The 21437-nt window shown below is 38.5% G+C and overlaps 1 protein-coding gene across 6 annotated transcripts in view; it reads right to left on the bottom strand.

Moving 5' to 3' along the window:
• adgrl2b.1 (adhesion G protein-coupled receptor L2b, tandem duplicate 1) overlaps positions 1-20367 on the bottom strand; it is a 144138-nt gene extending 123771 nt beyond the window's left edge. The window contains exon 1 of one of the 6 annotated variants that reach the window (XM_065262394.2): positions 19902-20367. The gene's annotated coding sequence lies outside the window, so the exon portion shown is untranslated. The remainder of the gene's footprint in view (positions 1-19901) is intronic. The other 5 variants (XM_065262395.2, XM_065262389.2, XM_065262391.2 and 2 more) reach the window with 5 other exon arrangements.
• Positions 20368-21437: the final 1070 nt, after the last annotated feature.

Raw genomic sequence — 21437 nt, 5'->3', positions numbered from 1 at the left:
CCGAAGCTGAATTTCGGAAGCTGGTCTCCACAGACCTTAATGTGCCACATTAACACCGTTCAACTCAGTTTTCGGGACATGATGGATTTCATGGGAAGTCAAAAGCTATCTTTGGACCTCTGAGTGGCATTCACACGCCTATACTTGCGTTGGTAATTTCACTGTTTATGAAGATTACAGACACATCCCCTCATTTCTCAACATCTCTGGCTTCCCCTCGACCCACCCTGCGGTAGATAATAATTACTTTGGCAACTGGTTTAGTCGGTAAACTATTAAAATCACCTCTCCTTTGTGTGTGTGTGTGTGTGTGTGTGTGTGTATGTTTGTGTGTGTTTGCTTTTGTTTTTCCGTTATCTCATGGGGGTGGGATGAACACATTCAGACTGCTTTGTCTGCTTTGGAAAAGGTTACTCTTCGAGACCCTGGGGAGCCCCAGCTCATTATAACGCAACGTCAAACGCCGAAGACGGATGACATGTCAAACTCACTTTGCCCACGAATTCATACCCACTGACACGCACGCGTGCGCATACGCACACCAACATCCACCCACCCACAAACTAAATAATACTTTCATCTTCAGGAAAGAAAAGCACTGCCCCTCCTCATCCATCCCCACAATGCAATGGCTCAGCATGTACAGCACAGGTAGTTTGTGGTTTTGACTCATTCGCATCGCCTGCGGAATTTCGCACTTTGATGTGTGCTTCACCAAAGGTTTCTCATCATCAAGCGGCGTGATTATTTTATAATGAACCTAACTATGAACATTACGCCGTTCTCGGAGCTCAAGCGATGCTGATGAAAAGAGAAAAAGAGAAAGTTCCAACAAAACGCAGCATACAGCAGACAGAATTTAATTAAGTTTCATTAGAAATCCAGCTGCAGGAAACGTTCGTTCCCTTTTCAATTCGAGCACTGGCGTCAAACAAGGACGAATCAGAGCGATGCGCAACATTAAACTAGCAGGAATGTCGTTTAAAGTATCTTTAAAGTCACATATGTACAGGAACATTTACCATTCGATTATGAGCAGTACGTTGGAGTGCCATTGGACACAAAAAAAGGGTTTAGGCTGAATAGTTTTTTGCTTCACGCTAACACACTTAATTAAGCTAATCAAAGCCTAAATCTAATCGACCTTACACACTCGACTGTGTGTTTAGGTCGGAAAATCATTTGGCGCGTTGGTGAATCCAAGATTCCAAATATCCTGCAGAAAGAGCACACAGCCGTGCCAATCCCCAAACAGGGTGTCTCGAGTGTGGTGTTGATCTGTACTTCGGTAATCGTCGATCATGGATATAACTCGCCGGAAAATCCTGTACCCTGCTGAGTTTGCCGAGACGCTGATCCTGGCAGACGGGAGGCGAGGAGGAGTGGGTGGGGGGGCTCACGAAAAGTGAGGGACTGCACCGTCTGCCCGACATGGTTTATTTCTCTTCATTAGAGTGCGCAAACTCTCACCCTGCTGAGGAACATGTTCGCTTTATGTCTGGAGGCTTAAGCGCAGGAGCCGACCATTATCATCCTCCTAAACACCATTTTGTTTGGCAGATTTCGGACTGGATTTGTTCTGACTTGAAATAAAAGGATTAAGCGATTAGCATTAGAGCTTTGCGCCATTCCTTTCTGAGACATCATATTTTTTGCAAAAGCAGAGATCAGGAATCCGGGAGAGTTTTTGCTTTCACATGAATGAAATAACTGCTTTTTTGATCTTTCAAGCTATTTCATATTCCTGGCAATGAACCATTTCTAGGTTTCCATAAAGGCTCAGTGGGGGTAAAATATGATCCGTCATGAATAAGAGCCATTTATTTAACTCATTTTCTCGTTGTTTGTCAAGATTTAAAAAAAACAATACGCTTTTTATCTCATGACAAATCCCCTCCAGTCAACTAGACAAGATGACAGATGTCATCATTATAGCAAAGGGTAAAAATGAGTGTGCACTTCAAATTTCCCATGTTATCAGAGTGGAAAGAGGGCAATTAAATTATAATTAAAATGAATGGGTGGGAAAAAAACGCCAGCTAGGAAGCCTTAATGTTAAATATGGCTCTGTTTGTGAATGTGAGATTCATCGCAGCAATCCCGGCTTCCTTTCGGAGGCTGGGGAGGTGACTGCTGGAAGAATAGCCAAGAAGGAGTTTCTAAGACAGAAAGCAATTGAATGAATGAGAAAGAAAAGAATGGGAGAGAAAAAGAAAAGGACGGGCGGGTCACACAGGAAGATTGACAGCTAGTGAGTCTTGCTTGACCTCTCAGGGTTCGCCTTCAAGTATTCTTGACAGGCTTAAAGAGAAAAACATAAAAGAGCTGGAATGTTAATTTATTTTCAATTGTCAGGGCAAAGATGGGAGAAAATAAAGTATGCATACATACATGCATAGTAATTGAGGCGAACACAAATGAAACATAAAGCTGCATCCAAGTGCAAGCTCAAATTAAGTTAGTGTCTTTTTTTTTATTTGGAGGCCACTTACACCACTATGCATAGATTTTAAAATCCGTAAAACTAATTTAACCACAGCAAGCTGTGAAAGGACAAAGATACTATCCAAAAAGCAAGTCTCCCAATTTTTGGCATTCTAGAGACTGCTTATGTGATCAAACAAGAATTGTCTACAAATGTTTAACTGCCAAAAGATAGCATTGCATTACATCACAAAAGATCCAGGCAGGCATTTCATAAAACGAGGATATGCTTTCTGGGTAATTATCAAGCACACAGATGTGCATGGAGAGGTGCAGAGCGGGCCTAGAGGAGATCTCCTTGGATATTCTCAGCGGAAGCCTCTCCGAGGCATTGCACTTTGTGATGACAATCCCTGACAAGACTACACAGCAGGCTGGGTCTCCCCCTCGAGGATTTAATGTCATTTTCTCGGCTCCGGCGACGTTACGAACTTGTCACAAGTTACGGTACGAGGGAGACAGCCCCTGGATGCCCATGGCAGGTGGGGTGTCAACTCTAGGCGAAAATTTGGAAAGGTATTGAAATGCAGGTAAAGGTGAAGAATGGTGTCACAAAGCTCAGGTGTCAATCAGCAAGCCAATGATCTCACTTTGGATTTTTCTGCATGGAAAGATTCATGTCAGCATGCCGACTGATTAAATGGCAGGACGGTTTTTTTTCAGAGCCAATTTCAGCACTAGCTAAGCCATGGGCTTAATTTTTATTCTCTTCTCAGTTTCGTTGTTTTTTATAACATTGGGTTCCCTATCGTCTAAGTAATGTGAAAATCTCCAGCATAGCCAGAGCGATTTGTTCGGGTTAGCAGATCTTACAGAGAAGTCATAATAAGGCATGTTAATGCCGATAATCTTTGCGTTGAACTCAGAGATGACTCAAACATCACATTCATTAACCAAAAAAAGAGATGTTCTTTTGTGTGCGATACTGTAATGGAATCGAAAGGAATTTTCTCTTCAACGCCTGCTTTTGAACTGTATGGCGCCCACAGCGACCCATTCCTCCACATACTTCTGTCGTTCCCTCACATTTCACCATATAGAAGAGAAAATGCAGTTGGCTTGACAACCACACATTAACTATGAACAGAATAGGCTGTAATGTGTCCTATCAGTCAACTGGTGAGTGAATAGAGAGTACCCACAGATCAACAGTTAAACACCCCGCAGGCCTAAACTACCATATTTATTCAGTTTGCTTCACACAATTACATGGTGCCATTCACAGCTACACCTGAGCACTTGGCATGGAATTGGGACACCAAGAGGAAGCAATTACGATCAAAACATACTTTCAAAACATAATCTTGAGGTTGTTTATGGACATTGGTAAAATAAATTGTAATGTGGCCTGAAAAAATAACCAAAACCAGAGGAGCCCTTTGATGGATTACGCTTGGCCTATAACATTTATTTATTCTTTTTTTCCATTTAGTTGATCTCATTTGGATTTGGGTAAAAAAATTTAACATTGCTTATACCACGGGTTTGTTGAATGCTTGATTCTGATTGGCTCAGAAATGTTCCATGGCTGTTGATTATTTTTCTGTAAATGCACACCTAACTTGCCAAATGTCTTAAAAATAGGCACAAGAGCAATGTTTGTGGTAACCGCGGTATAAGCGGAATAATTGACTTGAATTATTTGAAAATAAATGAGACCCGCCTTCGCGTCGTGCCGCATTACCACCTTGGGTGTGCGTTATTTTCTTAAAATTCAACGGCCTGTCGTCAATTATTCCTTCCATAATCAGGGTTTCCCGCAGAAAATGTGTTAGTTAAGGTGGTAGGGTTGTGCCGGTGGGCGGGCCGGAGGCGTGGCAATCAAAGGGGTGGGGCGTACGCGTCATGATGAAAATATTTTATTTAAAACACTCAAAACTCAATTTTGAAGAAACTATGACAGAAAATGAACACATACTAGATTAGTAATGAATTAAATGTTTTATAAACAGGCTAGTTATCCAGTGACAGATAGGGATGCACCGATACCACTTTTTTGGAATACGAGTACGAGTACTTGCATTTCAGTACTTACCGATACTGATACCGAGTACTTAATAAAAAACATGATTTAAATTTACAGGTAACAGCTTTAGTCATATAATTTAACAACAAAACAAGGGACTAGTTTTCCAGTTTGTTGTAAACTCTGCCTCTTTGGACAACACAAGAGGCATTAACCCCTTACACGCCGCTCAAACATAGACATTTCTCAGACCGTGGTATCGATTCCAGGTATCGGGGGACTTTAAACGAGTACGAGTACTTTAGAAAATGTGGTATCGAGGCCGATACCAGTATCGGTATCGGTGCATCCCTAGTGACAGACCATGTCTTTCTCTCATTTCGGCCATGTGGCGTTTGGTGTTTTTTTTTTTGGACGACCTAGTTAAGGTGGTAGGGTATCCCAGCTTAGGTGGGCCGCCGAACTGAAAAGTGCTGTGGGAAACCCTGATAATAATCTAATACATTTTCTTTTCCATAATCGGCAGGCCACCTGCAGTAACATGTCAAAGACCTCTGACCTTGAAAAGGTTTGGGTGCACAATTATGGCATAAAATGGTTGTGCCGGACAATTGCATCTCTTAGCCTAACACACCATAATAATAATGACGACAGTATCATGCGTGTAATTCATGTTTCTGTGCTGGCACAGACATTAAAGTCTCGTTGCACAAACCTGTCGCCTCATAAAATTGCTTAATGAGCATTGTTTCTGCCACATTTTATAGCCATTCTTCACTGTGGACTTTGTGCAAAACATGAAAACTATGCGTGTCAAGATTCACAAAAAAATATAAGTGTATGATTTTTCCACTAAACAGAATCCTAAAAGTAATGATTATTTTTTCACAGTTTTCCCACGACTTCTTGTCTTTGACAAACAGGATTCCTATTGGTAAATATGACCTTGTAGTGGTGTTCATGTTCACTTAGTAAACAAGATAATAAATTCAACCGAGTAAAGTCAACAGACCAAGGGAAGCCACCGCTGACACGTTTAACCACATATTAAACTTCGTTTCAATAAAGATAAATATATCTAACCCAAGGGCGTAGATTTCTTTGAAACATTGGGGTGTTTGAAGTGTCAGATGTCTATATGTTTACATGAATCATATTTGGATGGGGGGGTTATAATTGCAGTTTTGATTATTGGTGGGTTACCTCCCCCTATTCCCCCAGAAACTACGCCCTTAATCCAACCACAGCCATAAGTTAATAAGCAAGCATTAATGATCAACGCTTCACTTTAATAATCAATTAGCCACGTTTTCAAAGATATGTTGAATACATTTGCTCTTTATTTATGTTTTTGATGCTCCAAAATTTGCATCAAACACACAGCTGCATTGGCAAACACAAACAAAAATTCAATTAGAAATAAACTACTTTTGTCATAAAGTCGACGCAGGAGGACGGCCTCCTCTGGCTTTGATATAGAAGCACAATACGCATAGATTAAAACTGTGAGAATTTCCCCGCCCGTACAGCCTGTAAATTCTTCACGTTTTTTTCTGTCACCAGCCTCATGTTAATCTTCAGGCCGGCCGCTGGCTGGCGAGACGCTCTCATTTCATTTTCTGCCCCCAATCCACCACACCAGCTTTCTTCCCCTCTTCTTTTCCCCGGAACGTAATTCCTTCTTGTGTTTGTGTGGCGTCCCTTAGTTACCATACAGAAGACGGACCGACACAGCGAGTTAAAAGCTTGCCCGGTTCCACTCAACGAAAACAAACCTTTCAATAATTCACTGTCATTGGACGGACCGCCTTGATTTTCTTCATGGTCTGTGACGGCTCAAAACAGACAAAAAAGCATCATTACAGGTCTAAAGACACCATCGGCAAATCACTAAATGCTCTCTATACATGAATTAAAAGGACATAGGATCGAAATTAGAATGGATGTTGAGTATTTTTAGTTGCTAAACTAGGGAGTGGTTACACTGTCCCTCCCTGCCAGAGGCTGCGAGGCAAATCTATGTGGGCAAGATCAATTAAATTCAATTCTTAAGTCATTATAACGTCTGACTTATGTTTTTTTTAACTGAAAACTTGGATTTGTTGAGTAACAAATTAACCTACGCGCCTGCCTGTATCGTCACCTGTATGTCACAAGCTTTCCTGACCTGAGCAATAATAAGATGAAGCTGAAGAAGAATGAGATGCTTTAATAAGAAGTGTGTTGTGTTGTACATGGGGAAAACATGTTTTGACTGCAAATGTCACATCCAAAAGGCTGGAATTGCCCTGATGTCATTTCTCTTTGCCTTAATGATGTTGCTACTAGGGATGCTTAACGATTAATCGCGATTAATCTATAGCAGAATAAAAGTTTTTGTTTACATCATATATCTGTGTAAACTGTGTATAATATATATATATATTAGGGGGCGAATGGAGAAGAACTGCATATGTGCATTTCTCAGCATGTATAATTTTAAGAAAAAAAATTATATATTAAAGGAACAGTATGTAAGAAATGTATATCAATTAATCATAAAATGGCCCTGATATGTCACTAGACATTAAGAAATTATTTTCATTTCAAATACTTGTATCACTGACAACAGTGGTCCGGCCAGGATATTGTCATTTAAAAAGTGGAGTTGCAGCCCTCAACTGATGTTTATGTTGTCATGTTGTGTATGGGCCACCAGTTGTGTGATTGCAGTACCAGTTTTGGCCACAAGTTTTGTGATTACAGTACCAGTTTTGGCCACAATCCTACATACTGTTCCTTTAAGTATTTATATTTATATATAATATAAATTATACATAAATATACAAATGTATATACACATGTAAACATTTCTTAAATATATACATGAATGTGTGTGCATTTATTTATACAAAGGTTTTATACACAGTTCACACACATATCTCATGTAAACAAAAACTTTTATTCTGCTATAGATTAATCGTGATTAATCGTTAAGCATCCCTAGTTGCTACAATTTCTCTATGCTTTTTACACCACTTATCATGGCATTATTGCAAATTATGTAATGTCAAACTCTTGCTCTTATCATTTCTTTTTCCTTGTTTTCATGTAATATGTCTAGTCTAATATGTTAGTCTAATACTAAATATTTAATCCAAAATACTATACATTTAATCATTTTCTTAAGTTTATTTCACATAGACTTAAGTGCTATATAAATAAATTGGAGTTGATTTCATTTGTTTTCCAGAACGGAACAGGGAACAGGAAGCAATGCTAAACACTTTTTCAGTCAACGCAAGACCACTTCAGTTCAGCTGCTGTGTAACAATGTGGTTACACTTGCACCTGATAATATCATGCAATTCAAGCAGGTAATTACTTTGATCGCAAACACTGATACAACAAGCCGGAGAAATGCTCTCTGATTGCAACAGCAACATTAATTGCATTCCATCTTTTGCGTAATTGTGAAGAAGTGTAGCACGACATGAAATTAAATTTACCATTTTCACGACTTTCGCCATTAGCGAAATAATCGCGATCTGCCTTGAGCACTTTTAGGAGCTCATGATTTCCATAATTAAAACCCTGAACGATCATCAGCAATCACACTAGCTCTCGCCCGCCGTTCAACACAGACTCTCTTTTGCGACACATATAACAAACCGGTCATTTCACTCTTCACAGGCCTGTTTCAAATGAAACAAATCATTGCCAATCAAGAGGGGGGGATATAAATTACGAGCTCTTATTTCACTGGCACTATACGCTACAGAATTGTGGTTTTCTGTCTACATCCATAACTGCATTTACATTTATGCATTTGGCAGACGCTTTCATCCAAAGTGACTCACTGTGCATTCAAGGAACGTATTTATCAGAATACTGTAAGTGTTCCCTGGGATCGACTCCAGAACCTTTTGTGCAGCTTATGCAATGCTCTACCAACCGAGCTTTTTCTATTAAATTAGCGTTAAAGAGTTCTAGATAAACTGTAGGGCATCGGAAAAGCAGGATTTTACAGCAAGTAAATATTTTATAGCATAAAGGGGCACAATGAAAAAACTAAATGCATAAGTTTATTCTATCTGAGAAAAACAAAGACATTACCAAGCACAAATGTTTGCATTCACCATCTTGGAATACATATGCCTACTTTTATAAAACTGACATATAAATGAAGTTGTAAATGTGTCTTATAACATCAAGGTGTTGCGCTCGCAAGTTCAAATTCAGCTCACATCATTTTCTCATCATCACAATCAGAGAAAGAGGCAAAGAAATAGAATTAACAATTGTAAATGCTTTGCATTCACTATATAATAATTTCGTATTATCAAATCAACAAAAGTGACGTAAAGGTCCAAAACTCAGATTGAAATAATCAATAGAAAAAGCTGAGAAATGCACATATGCAGTTCTTCTCCATTCGCCCCCTAATGAATGTCAAATGGGCTCATGGAGGTCCTCCTCAATGCCATTAGAATCTAGATGATGATTCATAACCGTTTGGCACCAAGCTCTTCAGGACATCAGCATGAAATAATGTGGCGCACATTAACGCATCAACCTGATTCCTCACGTGCTCCCTTCCACTTCAGGGAACCGTGGCATAATCAGCACAGACAACCGACTCAAGTGGGGCATTAACCGACACACAATAGACGCGCAACATCCTCCGCTGCCAATATCTGCATGCGCATCCTCTCGCCCGAAAAATAATATAATAAGTTTAAAATTCCCACAGAGAGATAAAAACATATTACCGCTCTGGGCTCTGAAAAGCCTGTGGTCTCTATCTATGCTAATGTAGCCATTTGTTGTGGCGCAGGAGCCCAAGGGCCAGTACAGACGTCTCGCAGGTCAATGCTAATCCCCTGATAGATGGTGCAACAAGACCTTTAACCATTCATCAACCTCCAATTCACAACTCCAACGGGGTGTGCAGCGCCAACACGGAGCGCTTAATACAAAACCAAAAAGGTCTAGCAACTATCCATCATTCAAACCTGGCAGCTCCAGCAGGGTGTGTTTAAAGGACCGTTTTACTCCTTTAAAAAGCCTAGGGAGGACTAATCGTCAAATGTGCCCCCGTTCACCGGCACAGCGGTCAGATGGTGGTTTAGGTCCTAACATCCAAAACGCAAATGTTTTACTGTATCACTTTGAACTCCAAAGACGTACAAAAAAACAAAAGTGGTGGTGGTGACAAAAATGTTTTTGCAATGAACTGGAAGTTTGGCTTGGTAGTCCCACAACTTATTTATCTTCAAGTAATCTTATTCGTATCAGTTTAAGTCAAGTCATGATGTAAAAAATACTATTTCCGGGTCCAAGTCTTCACTCGTTTCAATTAGGGGTGTGAGATATTTGTTTGCGGACAATTAAAATGTCTCCACTATCTACTTTTTCGGAAATATTGTTGTATCGCGCCTACATCAAGTACGCAACAAGTGCAAGTATGTGACAAACTGAGGCGTGCGCAACATGAAGGCGAGTTAAGGCCCGGGTGCGGAGCTTTCAAAGTATACTCACCGTGCGTTCGACACATACGCAATATAAATGATTTCTTATTCAAATGATTCCTCTACCTGGCTGTCAGGGCAGCACTGATTTGCTGCATTTACAATACATAAAAAAATTTAGGATAAGTAAATAAAAGTAGTCTATCGACCATTGCAAACTAGTTTATATCAAACATCAAGAAAACAAAGAACATGAATCAAACGTTATGGTGACAAAAACTATCCACAGCTTTCTGTTCTTGAAAGAAGTGAAAATAAAAAAGAGAAAACAATAGTGTGTATGCAAATGCTGTCTATTTCCTTTGTGTAATTTTTGTGTGCTGTCCTGTCTCAATATCTTTGCGCACATGCGCTGTTGTACACTTAAGGGCGATTTATAGTCGTGCGTAGGTTCTACGCCGTATCTACGTACCTACATAGCTCTGCGTAGCCTGGCGCGCACCTCGCAAAATTTTTTACAGCGCGTCAGATCTACGCGGACCGCAAGCGCTGTGATTGGTCCACCAGAACCCCTCCCATCAGGTAAAAAAACTGCGTCATAGGTATTTCCGTTTGTGACGGTGAAAACAAAGATGAGCCAAGTTGAGGAGTGATTTAACTCAAACTGGAACAAAAGTTGCTGTTTATTTACATCCATCGTTGCTGGTCTTCTCAAATTATACACAACAAGTTGCTGTTTCTTCTTCATTTGTGGGTTAACTTGCCAAGCTTCTTCTTCTTCTCTGACGGTCGCGCTGCTACTGTGGTTACACGCGTGGATACTGCCCACCAGCGGTCACGCGTGTGTTTGCACGTCGACATGGACGACGCAAAAGTATAAATGAAAACCGACGCGGAACCTACGCCGTCGCTGCTACACCGTAGGACTTACGCACGACTATAACGAGCCCTTTACTGTCCATGCACTGTCTGTGCATATTTTTTGTACCTTGTAGGACAAAATTTTTAAATGGGGGCATAAGTATGGCTTTATTAAAAAACAGCCGTAATAAAATCTTGAAATCGTGATTTATAAAAAAACAAAACAAAAAAAACAATTGTGATATGATATTCCCCCCATATTGCCAACCCCTAATTTCAATAGAGGATACTATTTAAACAGCCATTTATGAACACCATTTATTTAACTCACACATTTAAGTGAACATTTTATAAACTTAGTGTACACTGCAGTCTCCAGGCTCAAAGAATCATTGATACCAATATATTAATAATTCGTAAAAAAGCCAAATCTGACAAAGTCCATATCTGGTCATCTTGGAATTAGCTATGGAGATAAAAGATAAGAACAGGGATTTTTTTATAAGTTTGCATTATAAAATGAGTGTATATTAGCAAGTTTTTAGTTATTTATTCATGGCATTTGAGGTCGGTTAGACCCGAAAGCGGTGCATGATGTCAGACTTAACAAGCGGATTTGTATTGGTATTCGTACATGGATATTTGTATACGTTTGGATAGATGCTTACACAATATAAATCTATTGACAGCATCATCAGAAATTCTTACACTACGTACACACCAAACGCGGGGCATTGCATTACTCGCTCTAGATTACAAGATTTAACTTCGTGTCATGCTAATTTTTCGCTCGAGTTGAATATTTTCAACTTGGGCGAAGACGCGTTTGAGGTTAATAGCGTGTGAATTTGCATCGCCTCACGTGAGGAGGCATCTGAACGCATCTTTGCATTGACTTTGTATGTAATCTACACACGCAAATCGTTGAACTCGCGTCAGGTGTGAACCCACAGTTAGGCTGATTTTGTCATATTTAGATGCTTACCGTCACATTTACTTTAAAGGGATAGTTCACCAAAAAATGAAAATTCTGTCATCATTTACTCACTCTCATGTTGGTATGAGTTTTGTGTTATTTTGATGAACCCAAAAAAGATGTTTTGCTAAATGGTATTGTAACCATTGACTTCCATAGTAGGAAAACAAATATTATGAAAAATTCTGATAAATGCTGAAGATGATATTTATATTAATTATTGGTAAACACAGAGTTGATGGTACCCATTGAATTCCATTGCATTTGTTTTCCTACTATAGAAGTCAGTGATTACAATCAGATCTGGCTCACCATCATTTATCAAAATATTTTCTTTTGTTCATCAGAAAAAATAAATTCATACAGGTTTACAACAACATGAAGATGATTATTTTTAGGTGAACTATCCCTTACTAACTTGATTTTATTGATATTGATATTATCAATTTTAGCTAAATCATTGTAAAACCACAAACACACACACACACACACACACACAAAATCAGTGAAGCAACAAACACACACTTTGATGTAACACAGTGTTTTGCTTGCGTTTCATTTTTGTTGAGCTTTGATGATAATTATGTTCAGCCATACAAAAATGCAAACGACTCTCCAAAGATTTGATCTGAATATCATTTAGCCATTAAAGCAGACTTCATCATACAAAGTTTCTGATAAATATATAAGGTCGCTTTTATATATCGTATCCACTTATTCGACTCATTTGCAAGTACCCATTCACGTGTGAGCCAGTCCTCATCAAAAGTTCATTAAAATGTGTACATCTTCAAAGTTGCACACTCAAGGCTTGCATATCCACCATGATTTTGCAATAAATGCAAATATCAAGCTGCTTTCAACCAGCATTTCTCTCTTTTCTTACATCTGTAATTTTCACATAGATCAACTGGTGAGAAACCATCTACAACTGTTCTGAGAGATAGATAAGACCATCATTTCTGTCACATTTAAACATGCCGTAAGTGCCGCGATAGTCCTACAGGAGCGTAAAATCGTTTTGGCAAAACAGGAATGCATTTCTCTTGATTCATCTCTTGTTTTCTTCTCCATCGTTTTATCTTTTTTTCAGAGAAACAGACAGTGACGTCCGTCGAGCAATCCTGCTGTGACTGAAGATTGCACTTAACGCTGGAGAATTGCTGCATTACCATCGCACCCTATAGATTTGTCCCGGTACACAAGAAACATTTGCTGCTATGCATTCAGCAGATGCTTTTATCCAAAACAACTTTTATCGGTTTTACCTGAGATTTGAACCCATGACCTTGGCATTGTCAGCGCCATGATCTACAAGAGCAGATCTCTCTTCACCTTATCAAGGTGTGCTTTCGGGAAAGCAGATCATCTAATAGTTTGCAGTTGCATCATTTCAACTTTCCTGCTCTTAAAGTCGGGAAGAAATCCTGCCTGCTGGGTAGAGCTTCATTCTGTAATACAATGTACCGAAATGACTAATAACCGAGACGAGGGAGGTGTCTCTCCTTAAAGCAACTATTTTAATGGCCTCCATACAGTCTTTCAAAAAGTTTCGAGGACGATCAATGGTTCTGGGTGAAATCACTGTCACTCAAGAAACCTTATGTGTTCAGCAGTACTCAGAGGGGAAACGCAAGTTTCTTTTCAGCCCTGAAAGGTTTCTGGCAGCTACAGAAAAACTACCACTAATTTAAAAACACTCTTTGACAAAATATCAAAAACAGACCTTTTTGTGGGCTTTTTAAAGAAGCTGAATTTTTTTCTAGTCGAATTTTAATTAGCACTAAAAATGTAGTTCCTGTGTAGCTCAGTGGTAGAGCATTGCATTAACAGTGCAAATGGTCATGTGGTTGAACCCATGGAACACACATACTGATAAAAAAACCTTGTAATGCACTGTAAGTCACTTTGCATAAAGCATCTGCCAAATGCATAAAAAATATGCCTATTATACAATGCAATACTAGAAAGAAAAATACTAGTTTTTGGGGTATCACATCTCGTTAGATAAAGGTTTATAAATAAATAACAGGAACTAAACAGCGCGAACACATCACCCCCATCCTCGCTTCTTTGCACTGGCTTCCTGTTCGATTCCGAATCGATTTTAAGATTTTATTGTTTGTTTTTAAAGCGTTGAATGGACTGGCCCCTCAATACATCACTGACCTCATCCAAATTTATACACCGGCGCGTTCACTGAGGTCAAATGGCCAGTTCCAGCTCGTGGTTCCTAAGTCCAGACTTAAATCCAGGGGGGACCGGGCCTTCTCTGTAGTTGGCCCCAGACTGTGGAACGCTCTGCCTCCTCTGGTCCGTGCGGCCCCCACAGTGGAATGTTTTAAGTCTCGTCTTAAGACCCACTTTTATTCCTTGGCTTTTAACACGGCGTGAGTTATGTGGTCCTGTGTCTTGTATTATTTTGTTTTATTTATTTATTTTAAATGATTGTGATTTTGTACTTGTGTGCCTTCCTATTGTCTATTGTTGCTACTGTACAGCACTTTGGAGACTGTTCTTGTTGGCAAAATGTGCTATAGAAATAAAAGTTGATTGATTGATTGATAAATAGTCAATGAGCTAATTTGTTTAATTATTAGGTCAAAATGAACGGGTTAACAATTTTATTAACGTGCGATTAATTTCTGTTTGACCCCCTGTTTGACAACCCCCTGTTTGACAATTTCTGTTTGACCCCCATAGTTGATTAATTGAGACGCAGACTTAGGGCCGGTTCACCTTTCGCATCTAAATCCGCACGGAAAACGCGACCGTCTGTTGGTTCTTGTCACATGACCTGCGGTGCGCTTGCGGCATTCTAGAAAGATGAAATGTTTTTAACTTGATGCAGTGCGGACGCGCCTGGAAAAAACGCGCGCGCCTACATTTGAAATAACGAACAGGAGCACGCAAAAACACAAAATGTGAATCGCCCCTTAGACAGTAAATGCGACCCATGCTGTCTAAATGATTCAGAGGTTTTCATAAAAATAAAAACATTAAGTACTCGTCTAGCGAATCCAATGCTCATTGCAATCCAAATGGTCATTGAACATATAAAATAAAAAAAATTAAGTTTTCTGTGAGGTGTACCATCCTAAATGCTTAACTAATACACAAAGATGCGTGTCCATCAACTTGCGTGTCTCATTTTGGTTTCGGTTTTAAAACATGCAGAAATTAGAATATAAAGTGTAGGACTTGCTTGATGTTAAAATGGCTTTTAAGAGATATAAAGTTTGGGACCTGATTGATGTTAAAAGAGTTATTAAGAGGGATAAGACTCAAAACGATCTTTCTCACACCGACTGACACATCTGAAGCATGCACACAGACGTGCAAGTGCCCAATCCCGATATATGCACACATAGAGAAAATTACGGTTTTCAAAATATCTGTTTTGACAAGAATTCACGTAGAAATAATCTGTTATGTCTTAAGAGAATGTTTGATTAACTGTTGAGGAAAAATATCTGATTTGTACATTATATTAGATCCTTGCATTGCAGTAGATCTTAAAACTGCCTGTCTCAATGTCAGTCACACAATAAAAGAAAAAAACTTTAACACATATTGATATTGTTATTGCTGTGTGTGTATTAAATCTATTAGTTTTACCTGAGATTTGAAGGCAGTGGTTCTCAAACCATTTCAGTGTGCGGCCCCCCTTGTGTACGGTGCATTCCTTCGCGGCCCCCAAAGAAAATTTATTGAAAAATGTTTTTGAAACGATACATTTTAATTAGACAAAACATATTAAAGTATACAAAGCAGTGCTGTTGGTTAGTTTTTTTTTTTTTTTAGGTTTAATAACACAAAATTAATGATACATTTATGTATTTTATAAAATATAATAAAACTGGGGCCCCCCTGGCACCATCTTGGGGCCCCAAGTTTGAGAACCAGGTATGGATGTGGTAATTTTTGTGGTAATTTTGGAAATTAACTTTACTGACTCTGTCAACTTCAAAAATGTGTAGATCTGACAAAACATGACAGAGTTTAATAAATCATACATCATTTTGAAGTTTTAATAGAGAATGTCAAAATATAAATAACTAATTTTTAAAAAATTCCTCATTCCAACTCAATTTACCAGCACGGCAATCACAAATGATGCAGCAGCAAACAGAAATGGAGAAAGAAAAGGGTCTTCTAAAAGGAAAATTCATATACAAAACAACGGCTGATGGGTCTGTCAAAAATGTAAACAGGCTGGTGTAAACATACATTTGCATAAAGCATATATATTTGTCCACAACCATGGTTGATTAGAATATTAAATACTTGAAAAGTGTTAAATTAAGGTACATTTAGAACAAATAAAATGAGCGATTAATTTGCGATTAATTGCGAGTTAACTCATGACAATCATGCGATTAATCTAAATTAAATATTTTAATCTACTGACAGCCCTATTAATTATATTTTATTATATTGAAAAAAAACTCAGTCCCGCAGTATACCTTCATTAAATGTAAACCTAAACACTTTTATGAAGATAACTGAATATGGAGAAAAAAAATTTTCTTGTTAGTTAGTTAGCTATGATAAGGATAAAATGTGTATTGTGCTTGTGTTTGCTATACATGCTAAACTCATTCCTGAAACTCACAAACCTGTATTAATTCCTTTGTTCTGATTAACACAGAGGAATTTTTCCTACTAGGGAAGTCAATGGGGCCTCTGAACAGTTTGGTTACAAACATTTCTCTAAATATCTTCTTTCGTGTTCACGAGAACAAAAGAATGAATACAGGTTTGTAACAACATGAGAGTGAGTAAATCATGACAGAATTTTCATTTTTGGGTGAACTATCCCTTTAACTGATCATAGCGTACTATTACACCATGCACAATTTTTAAAAAGTCTTAGTTCTTCTACATTGTACAGTGTTTATTTTAGCATTTAAAAAAATCTTGAAATATTTGAAACCCTCCAAAGTACTCTTTCGTGTAACAGCATTACAGTATTCAACACCAAATACTTAATATCTACTGTATATATGTAGGACTCGTACTGAAACAGATCTTTTGAGAACCGCTTTTGTAGGTTGACACGTGATAGCGGTGGCTTGTTAGCATCAGGAATTCTATAAAGAGACGTGAAGGACTCAAGACTTAGTTTCTAGGACAGTAGAAATGAGATCTCGCCAAGCGCTGGAGTAATCCAGATCATTTCTGTGGGAACATTAGCACACTAAAGGGATCAATCTCCATCCTAACACTCAACCACTGGGCTGGTGACATTAAGGAGCGAATCAAATTTAAAGCAGAATCAGGAGAACGTCGATTATTTCAACACATGTCAGAGGTTGCCGTGAACACGTGCGTTGGGCCCGGTCTGGAATTCCACGAAACGTATCCTGAACCACGCGTCTGTGAAATCATAATACTAATGATTATAATTAATCATCTACGACAGCCTTTCACTCCGGCAGAGTACTGAAATAAACATTATCAGCATTCCTCATCCACAGAGCAGACATTCGCGAAGAAACGCCACGCTCCCACCTCGTGGCATCCAATTGAATTCTTCCACCGTGCAAAAACACTCCCAAAACATCGTTATTTCACTTTTCCAGACGTGTCATTCCTCATTCCGAACAGCTCCGTACAAACAACGCCTTTTGCCGCAAGTTCTCGAGCCATCATTTCTTTCGACATACAAAGGCTTTTGCTGGATGGAGTTAGTAAATAGTGGGAAAGGAAACCAGTGGCGTAATATGATATAGCTGAATGCTATTTTCAAGGCAGCTTTCTTCCGACAGGCCTGTTGTAAATCATAGGATTTTTTTTCTAAAAGATATGATAAGCAATCCGCTCTGCACCTTAAAATGTGAGAATACATTCAGTATTTGCTATATCACATTGTGTCATTGTGTGCATGGGTGTGTGTGTGTTTGTGTAGAGCAAGATCATACTGTTTAAATGCTGAACTACATTGACAAAAATCTATCAATATTTGAATTAGGATCAACTGGTGCTAACCACGACGATGTCATTAAGAATAAATACAAAGTGTGTTTTTGTTTGTTTGTTATTTTTTAGTGCAGCTTATCACTGCAATAACTGTAGTATTTTGGCATAAACTACCGTGGAAAAACCCAGTTTTAAAAAATCAACAGCTGCAAGAACAACTGGAAAATGCTGGTGTCTGCATTTCATCAGCTGGGATAAACAATACTGCAAAATAGACAAAAGTCGTGAAATATTTGTGCACAGCGTGAGACACTAAAGACAATGCACAGCAGTATTTAAAAATCAACTAAAATGTAATTAAACAACAAAAAGTGAAAACTTGACCATGTCAGCACCTAATAAAAACAGTTCAAGAATTGATCCTTTGAATTGATCTGTTTGTTTTAATATACAATTCATATTTTAACCCAAGATAAACATTCAGGATTGGTACCAAATAATGTAAGGAATTCCTTTCTAGTACACATCCTTTAGGCTATTGTAGTACACTAAATGTACAACTTCCACTAATTCAACAATTAATGAACCAGAAAGCGTTTAAAACTAAAATTTGATGTTATGCTCTGATAAACTTAAGAGAAAAATCTTTTCCCATGCAAATCTTCCTCGAATCCGACTTACTAATGTCCAAACTTTTTTGGAGGGGGAGGTTTGGTGGCGGCTCAAGTTTGGCCATTGAGATGCGAGCACTTTGATATGTAAATGAAGGCCTGGAAAATGAAGTGCTGGAAATCACAGGCCGTTGATGTGAGCTGAGATGGCACTTCCTCTAAAGACATGCACAACAAATGGAGCGAATGAGAGCACACCACAACTGTGCATTTGTCCATGTGAATTCACTCTTCGCATTCAAATGAATGAACGCTAAACAATGGGTCACAATAGAGATTAAATGCACTGTACTTTCATGCGTTTAAAATGTAAATCATAGGGCTTTTTCTATGAAAGGGGGGTAATATGGGTTCCTCTCTTACTTTAAATCATTCAACTAAAACTTTTAATTGTTTAGATTAGTTTGAGACATGTTCTTGCACTCTTGTTGGTAAATTTTTGGTCAAGTACACAAACATCTATGGATGTGAGCTAACGTAAAAAATTCCAGCTTCGACTTCAGAGTTTTAAAACTCAAACATGTGCCCTGTGTGAACGTCCTCGAATTCAGATTCTTTAGAGTTACTTAATATTACGTTTTTAAGCAAGCTCGAAACCCTTAAAAAAATTAAGGATTGACCATAATGTTTCAGTTTCTTCCACACTTTGTTTCAATGACTGTCCATGGCACACACAACTCCATTTTCTTTAAATACAAAATCACATTTTCATCCCTGATCTGTGCATTTCTGTCTTTCACATCACACACACAGTGAGTGTGACATGAGCAGCTCGTAGCACACTAAATAATGCATGTGCAGTAAAATGATCTCATTTTAGCTCATGCAAAATGACTTTCTAAGAGACGAACAAAACTAAAATCAACTGAACCGAACCCTATTCATGTTTCCCATTCACAAACCCCATGTGAAAACGGTGATTAAATGCACTCCTGTTTTTTCTTCTACCTAACCCCGCTGTTTAATTTATTTCCACTATATAAGCACTGTGAATACTTTGGTAACATTGTTATAATGTGCATTCGTGCTTTCAATATTATTTATTACTGCAAAGCCTTTGATGTGGTGTAATAAATAAAGCCACAGAAGACAATGCGTGGCCAGTTTATAAAGGTGTTATTTGCATCTAACATTTCCATTGATTCATTGCACTGGCCTTCTTCAGTAATATATAAAGTACAATTCAGCAGATATTTCTATCATAATAATAATAAGATATAAGCACAGTTGGCATATGCATGCTCTTTTTTGGTTTTTCAAAACCAGACAAAGTGTTATCAATGTCTTGTGGCAGGACAGTAAACACGAGCTGAACACTAGACGACCTGCATTCTTTCACATCCTTACCCTGTTTAAAGATTTTTTTATTAATTGTGTTTTCATTTCAAATGGACACATTTTATTTTTTTTAACATTGTTCTTTTGATGTTTACTGTCCCGACGTCTTAAGACTCAAATGGAATCGTTTGTGGAGGTGCAGAAAGACGGTTACGTACGCGCTTTCACGAGGATAGTTAAATACAACAACAAGCGCATGCAAATAAACCTTGAATGAAAAGAAAAATACTTACATATTGAGGAATATTTCCAGCAGATTGTGTTTGGGCGCAGTATAAACTGAAAGGGTTTCTAAGTGACCCCTAAAAGCAGCGCAAAAAAGACTTTCAGCGCGTCCGACGCGTTCGCTCAGGTAGACGCGTCCCCAACAGATCCACGCGCTCCGGATAACTCCATCAGGCCCACGAAAAACATCTGCTCGTAAACCGAACAACGAGTGCTTATTTCACAGAAACATTTCTCCGTTTTCAGGAGCCCGGAGTGTCCCGGTCCGTGCAACGTTCGGTTCAAGCGCAATAAATTCGCGTGACGTCTACATCAACCCCACGCGTCCTCCCCTCATCGTGCCAGCCCGACCAGTTTTTATGGAATCGGTCGATAGTCGTCGATTTGCCGTACGTTGTGTTTTTGAACTTAAGGAAATCCGAGCAGCTTCGTACTGCGCAAAGTGAATCTTGAGTCAGTGGCTGAAAGACGGCGAGCGAGCGCGTCGAGCCGGCTGCGTGTCTCTCTGCAGAGGCGCACTGGAAAACCCGAGCTGGATTCGCACCGGGGGATCGGAAGCGGAGCTGCACCTGGCCTTCAGACTCAAACCCATTCATGATGAGGCCATAAACCTTATGGAAGGCTCTTTTCCTAACAACTGTTTAAACACTGCTGAAATTTGCTTTGGGAAAGCCATATAAAAGGTGATTTTCTCGTACACACCTCACTGCTGTGTGAGCACTTCTAGATGAAGGTTTTTATTGTATATTTTTATAATGAAAATAATTGGCTACACTTAGAGTACTGCTGGATGTATAAACCTGAAGAGAAACATTTTCAATTCAAATTAATTTCTATTATACAGAAACTTTGGTAATAAATCTATTTCAGACGCTTTACAAGGAATACTGCTATACAAAGCCCATGAGGTGAGATAAATGGGATTGTGGGAAAACACATAAGAATGATACAAAGCAAATATAAAGCTTTCTAGAATGTATGTACCAACAAATAAGAGATAAGCAACAAATAAATAAATGCAACACAATTTGTCTTTTTCAATGAAATTTCATGGGGACCTCCAGGAGGCCCCCTGGTGTATATGAATTTAGATTTTTTTTTTAAATGGTCCCAAGCTGTCATTGGGACAGTACCCTTTAATACGATCCTAGTATACTGTTAGGTATAGATATACATTTGTTATATCTGAGGTACTAATTTAAACTCTAGGCCTGTCAGCTACTTTCATAAGTTGGTAAATTGGATCAGAAATAATGCCGATAGTCAATAGTAATGTCTTTTTAAGATCATTGATTATATATGACAATAAAATAGCATAATAATGCAAGTACATCCTTTAACAAAACTTCAATTTTTAAGAATATTAAGATAAAAAAATATGAAATATTAATATGAAATTGGAATGTAAGTTTTTTTTATATTTAAATATTTAAAACATAAATAAATATTATAAAATATGCATTTAAATTTTAAACAGCTATAGTCATTGTGTCGATATTTGACAGCAGGCAGAAATAACAGGCAATATCGATTAGCTAAAATGC

This window comes from Paramisgurnus dabryanus, chromosome 6 (genome assembly GCF_030506205.2).
Source record: "Paramisgurnus dabryanus chromosome 6, PD_genome_1.1, whole genome shotgun sequence".
Taxonomy (NCBI): domain Eukaryota; kingdom Metazoa; phylum Chordata; class Actinopteri; order Cypriniformes; family Cobitidae; genus Paramisgurnus; species Paramisgurnus dabryanus.
Note: the sequence above shows the minus strand (reverse complement) of the source record. Positions and strands in the feature narration are given on the sequence as shown.